At 44.1% G+C, this 6,022-nt stretch overlaps 1 long non-coding RNA gene across 1 annotated transcript in view; it reads right to left on the reverse strand.

Moving 5' to 3' along the window:
• Positions 1-1,157: 1,157 nt before the first annotated feature.
• The window catches only part of LOC122547738, a 5,762-nt gene continuing 897 nt past the window's right edge, over positions 1,158-6,022 (reverse strand). The window contains exons 2-3 of the long non-coding RNA XR_006311079.1: positions 5,841-5,843; positions 1,158-1,219 (exon numbers count right to left, since the gene is read on the reverse strand). This is a non-coding gene — a long non-coding RNA (uncharacterized LOC122547738). The remainder of the gene's footprint in view (positions 1,220-5,840; positions 5,844-6,022) is intronic.

Genomic DNA, 6,022 nt, shown 5'->3' on the forward strand with positions numbered 1-6,022 from the left:
CACACACTCCACCCCCATTCTCTCGCTCTCTGACAAACCCTTTGCCCCCCACCCTGTGCACCCCCAGGGTTTCTCTAACTCCAATGCTCTGTCCACGTGTCCATTTCTCTCTCTCTCTTCCCCCTAGCCTCTGTTTCCTGTCCAATTTCTCTACCCGCACCCCCACCCGATCCTTTCTTGTGCCTCGAGCCCTCTTTGATCACAGTATCAGCCCTTCTAAGGACAGAGAGGGAGCGGTTGGTGATTACTCTAAAAGGGAGATGGGAGGGGGTGGTGTGAGAAAGACTGATCTTTAACATTGAGAATCGCTAAAATGATATTTTCAAAAACATCAGTAAAGTTTGAAAGCAAATTCAATTATTTTTAAAAAACGCTGCAGACATTTTTCTGAAACTTGCATTGAAATCTGTGCAATTAGGCACAGTTGAGGACAGGCTGTAAGGATGGAATGGCCAATTCCTCGTCTTGTGAAGTTGGTTCAGATTAAGTAGAAATAGAGTCATAGAGTTGCAGAGCAGGGAAACAAACCTTTCGGTGCATGCCAAGCACATATTCTAAATTAATCTGGTGATCCATTTGCCACCAGTTGGCCCATATCTCTCAGAACCCTTCCTATTCATATACCCATCCAGATGCCTTTTAAATGTTGTAATTGTTCCAGCCTCGACCACTGTCTCCGGCAGCTCATTCCATACATATACCACGCTCTGCATGAAAATGTTACCAGTTCGGTCCCATTTAAACCTTTCCCCTCTCACGCTAAACCTATGCCCCTCCAGTTTGGGCTTTCCTCTACCCTGGGGAAAAGACATTCAAAAGTTGAGCAGCCAGACAAAATGCAAAAGGAATAAACTGTTGAGCTCCAGAAAAACAAAAGAAGTGGGCTCCAGCCTTTTTTCTCTCCGATTGGCAGTTGGACCAGCATCTCCACTGGGCATACTGCGCATGCTTCTCGATGTCAGGAAGCATTGCGCTCGTACGCTGGTGTCAGCAAAATACTGCGCATGCTCTTTGCTGTCAGCGGAAATGGCACTCCACATTCTTCTGATCGACCCTGAAGGACCGGAAGGATTGTGGTCCTCCTGCCATTGAGAGCCTCCCCCCTATTGTCAGAATGCGGAAGTTGGACCATGCGCTTGTGAAGGTGTTGCTGCTCCCCTCTCTTTGAATGAAGATTGAACTTCATCCCAGACTGCAACTTCTTTCCTCTGTCCAACATCTGTGAGTACAACACACTCTTCTCACCCCCTTTTCCATTTTATTTTTTTCACTCTGGTGTTCAGTTCTTGACTTACAGCAAAGTTGGTTCAGGTATGTGTCTTAATTGGCAAACACATGGTAAATGTAGTAACGCAGTGTGAACTTGTAACCTTTCCTATGAAATAAAAACAGAAAGGAGGTATATTGTTTAAATGGTGATATTATGGGATGTGGAGTAAGTGAGGACTGCAGATACCAGAAATCAGAGTCGAAAATTGTGGCGCTGGAAAAGCACAGCTGGTCTGACGGCATCCGAGGTGCAGAACAGTCAACGTTTTGGGCAAAAGCCGTTCATCAGGAATGATGTGTGGATGTACAAACGTGCCTCAGCACCTTCTGCTCAAGCTTTCTACTCCAGTCAATGCCAGTTGTCACATAGGTGCAGCAAGCAATCAGCAAGGCAAGTGGTATATTAGCAAGAGGAATTTAGTTCAAAGTGGGGATGCCTTTCTGTAGTTCGGGAGATATGGAATATATTCAAAGCTGAGTTCATCTGACTTTTGAATGTCAAAAATAGTTATGGGGGAAGGCAAGAATTTTTTTAAAAATATTTTTATTAGAAACTTTTACGAATCTCTCACAAGACCTCTATATACAAAAAAGAACAATACCAAAATACAGAAAAATAGCAGTACAACAATGTCATTTTATGATACTGTTAATAATGAGCTACCTATTATTCAACTAAAACAAACTTAGCTTAAACTAAACTACAATCAAATTGAAAAAAAAAATTAAACATAATTTAAGTTAATTTGAATTCTATCACATTACTTTATTCTATTTCACTCACCACACCTCCATTAAGGCTCCCATCGATGGGAGCACCAGTTATTGCACCCGTATTCCTTTCACCCAGCCTTGCCCTCCCAGGGCCCCATGAGCGCCCAGACTGATTCCCACAGCTATACCACGGCTCTAATTAATACTGCTGATCAGTCTGCATCAATATAATTTGGAAAGGGCCGCCACGTCTTGTAAAACTACTGTTTTGTGGTGCACCATATTTGTGAGGTCATCTTGGGGGTGATGCTCCATCACCAGCATATGCCACCCCATAAGGCCTGGGGTCTTTTCCAACATCCAATCCATTAAAATGTTCTTCCTTACACAGTCTGTTCCTGTGTTCTCTGAGAGAAGGCAAATTTGGCAACCCCAGAAGAAGAAATACCAGATTCACTTTAACTTCAATCCCCCAGGATGTCCTTCAGCTCCCTTACTATAGCACTCCAGTATCTCTGGATCTTACAACATTACCAATAGCAGTGTGTGAGTGCCTATACTAATTTTACATTTGGGACACCCTGGTGATGTGCCTATCTTGAACTTAGCTAGCCTCTCTGGCACCACATAAGCCCTGTGTAAAATCTTCAATTGCATGCCCTGTGCTTTGTTACATATTGAAATTTTCCTTATATTTTCCCATATATCTTGCCGTACTTCTAATGAAATATCCTATCCTAGCTCCCGATTCCACATCCTAGAGAGTCCCTTCACATCCCCTAAGGTACGTACCTTCTGTAAATGATACAACGTACTAACTGAAAGAACACCTGTACACCAGAGTACTCTTTATTCCACATTTGACCTGTAATGCTGAGCCAGGAGAGTGGTCTTCCTCTGTATATAATCCCTTAGCTGGAAGTATCGGAAAAGGTCCCTATTAGACAATGCATATTTCTGACTTAGCTGGCTAAATGACATCAAGACTAACCCTCGAATAAATCTTCCCTACAGGAGATTCCCTTATTCTGTCATGACCTAAAGCCGGAGTCCATTGTCCCAGGTTTAAATCCTTGGGCTGCCACCAGTGGGGTAATCAGCGAGGTCATCAGCCAATTGCCCTTGTCTTGCCTCATTATCATCCAGACTTTCACTGTATTTAAAATGATTGTACTCTTACACTGCTCAGTCTCGGATTTCATCTTATCAACGAATAATAGATTAACTAGGGCAATCTCGACTGCAATGATTCAACGTCAAGCAAAATCGACCCCGAGTCCACCCGTACCCAGTCACCCACATATGCTAAGAAAGCTCTTATTTGATATCTCTTCAAGTCCAAAAGGTCCACTCCTCCTCACCCTGTGAGAGCTGCAATTTGGTAAACTTAATTAGGGGGCACCTGCGACACCAAATAAAAGAACCGAGCCAACAATTGAGCCTCAGTAATACTCATCTGGGCAGCGACAACAGAAGCATTCTCATGGGGTACAATAGGCGAGGAAGAACATTCATTTTAATCAGAGCTATTCGGCCTAACGATGATAACGGTAATCCGTCCCACCGCTGCAAATCCTGCTTTCTATTCTCCAGTAATTGTACATAGTTAGCTTTATACAGCTGGTGGAAGGCAGGGGTAATAAAAATTCCCAAATACAAAAACCCTTTTGACGACCATCTAAACAGGAACTGCATTCCATCCTTCAGATCAGGCACCTCCACTAATTCTTCCTCCCCCCCCCCCCCCACACACACACACCATCGGCATGGCTTCTGATTTTGTAAAGTTGATCCTGCAGCCCTAAAAACTGCCAAATAAATTAATTGTTTGAATCAATCGAGGAACTGACTCCTCCAGATTGGCCAAGAACAAAAGGATGTCATCAGCATATAGGGTAATCTTATGTTCACCCATTCCCACTACTGGCGCCACTATTTCAGGATCCCTCCTGATAGCCTCAGCTAATGGCTCAATTGCCAAGGTAAATAGCAGTGGTGAAAGAGGAGACCCCTGTCGACTACCTCTCCCAGTATTAAAGTTATCTGACTTAGTGCCATTTGTGATGACTGCTGCCTTAGGATCATTATACAACACCACCACCCATCTCGCAAAGGTTGTCCCCAGACCAAAGCGCTTGAGGACCCCAAACAGGTACAGCCATTCTATCTGGTCAAATACCTTTTCTGCATCTAGGGAGGCCACCGAACCCAGGATCAACCTTTGCTGGCATACCTGCACCATGTTCAGTACCCTCCTGATATTGTTGGAGGAGCTCCGGCCTTTAACAAAACCCATCTGATCTTCTTTCACAATACAGGACAACACCTTTTCCAACCTCAGGGCCAGCGTCTTGGGCAGAATTTTACAATCTACATTCAACAGTGAAACGGGTCTGCATGAAACACATTCTTCGGGCTCTTTCCCCTTCTTTAACATGAGGAAGATACTAGCCTCCCTAATCCTGTACATATGAGTAGCTATACATCCCCAGAGGTAGCTCCACCAACATATTTATGAATTCCTTATAGAATTCACTTGGGAATCCATCTGACCGCGGTGCTTTGCCACCTTGGAGATGATTTATTGCATCCTGTACCTCATGTATCGTCAAAGGCATATTCAACAGGAAACCTGTTCCGCATTTATACTAGGGAGGTGCAGGAACTCAAAAAAGGCCTGCATTCTCGCTGCACTGTGTTCATCTCCCTCCGACCGATATAACTCTGCAAAGGATTCCCTAAATCTAACATTAATCTTCTTTAACTCACGGATAACTGTGCCAACCTTCTCTCTAACAGACATAATACATTGGGAATCATTTTTCTTTCTAGCCAGATATCTACCTGGCTTATCTCCAAATTCAAACAATCTTTGTTGAGCAAAGCAGACCTTTTTTTTCCCAGTGTGTGCAATGAGTTGGGAGCAGCCCGGAGAGCTGCAGCTGGACCAGTGAAGGCCTATTATAATATACTTCCTCAGCTATCTGCAGCCGAGTTTCCAGCATCTGTTGTTACTCCTTCCTCTGCGTCCTTCTAGTCGTTGAATAAAAAAATAATCAGGCCTCATAAATATGCCTTAGTGGCCTCCTACAGTATTTCCAGATTACTGGCCGTACCCGAGTTGATATCCCAGAAGGCTCTGAACTATTGTGATGTACTCAACAAATTTGCTATCCCTTAACAGGAATGGGTCCATGCACCAGTGCTGTGCATCCATTCCACCACTCTTGATTTTACCATCTAAATACACTGGCACATGGTCCGAGACAGCTATATTGCCAATTTCACAAGCCAATGTTCTGTTCAAGCAATCCAATGGCATTAAAAAGTGTCAGTTCCAATGTGGTACTTATGTGGGTTGGAAGAGAAAGTAAAGTCTCTTCCATTAGGGTGGAGATGCCTCCACACATCCACTAATCCCAACTCCTCGCACATGTCCACTAACTGCTTCGGTTGCGCGGATGTACCTGCCTGGCCGCTTGGCACCCTGTCTACCTCGGGATCTATTAGGCGATTAAAATCCCCTCCAATGACCATGCGGTGTACCCCAAGACTCATTAATTTAGCAACTGCATCAATTAGAAATTTAAGAGTGTGCACCGGGGGGAGAATACACATTCAGGACGCCATACTCTTCGCCATGTATGAGAGCTTTAAGAATGACGGACAGTCCATGTTTGTCCTTAATTTGCTCAATTACCTGGAAAGGGAGGTTCTTTCTTACCAGAATAGCCACTCCTCTACACTTGGAGCTAAAGGAGGAGAAGAATATCCTATCATAACCTCCTTGCTGCAGTTTCAGATGTTCCTTATCAGTTAAATGTGTCCACCCTTTCCTTCCTGAGGCTTATCAGCACCTTCTTTTTAATGGGGGAATGGCTCCCTTTTACATTCCAGGGGCACCACCTGAACGAATCAGTAACCATGGCCATCCAGGGCAGCCCGTGGTTTCCCAAGAGGAGGAAGCTTATCTGAGGTGTGGTGAGCAACAAAGACATTAACTCTATAAAGTCTAAAAACTGCTCCTATTAAAAACTAC

This window comes from Chiloscyllium plagiosum, unplaced genomic scaffold (assembly GCF_004010195.1).
Source record: "Chiloscyllium plagiosum isolate BGI_BamShark_2017 unplaced genomic scaffold, ASM401019v2 scaf_12894, whole genome shotgun sequence".
NCBI lineage: Eukaryota > Metazoa > Chordata > Chondrichthyes > Orectolobiformes > Hemiscylliidae > Chiloscyllium > Chiloscyllium plagiosum.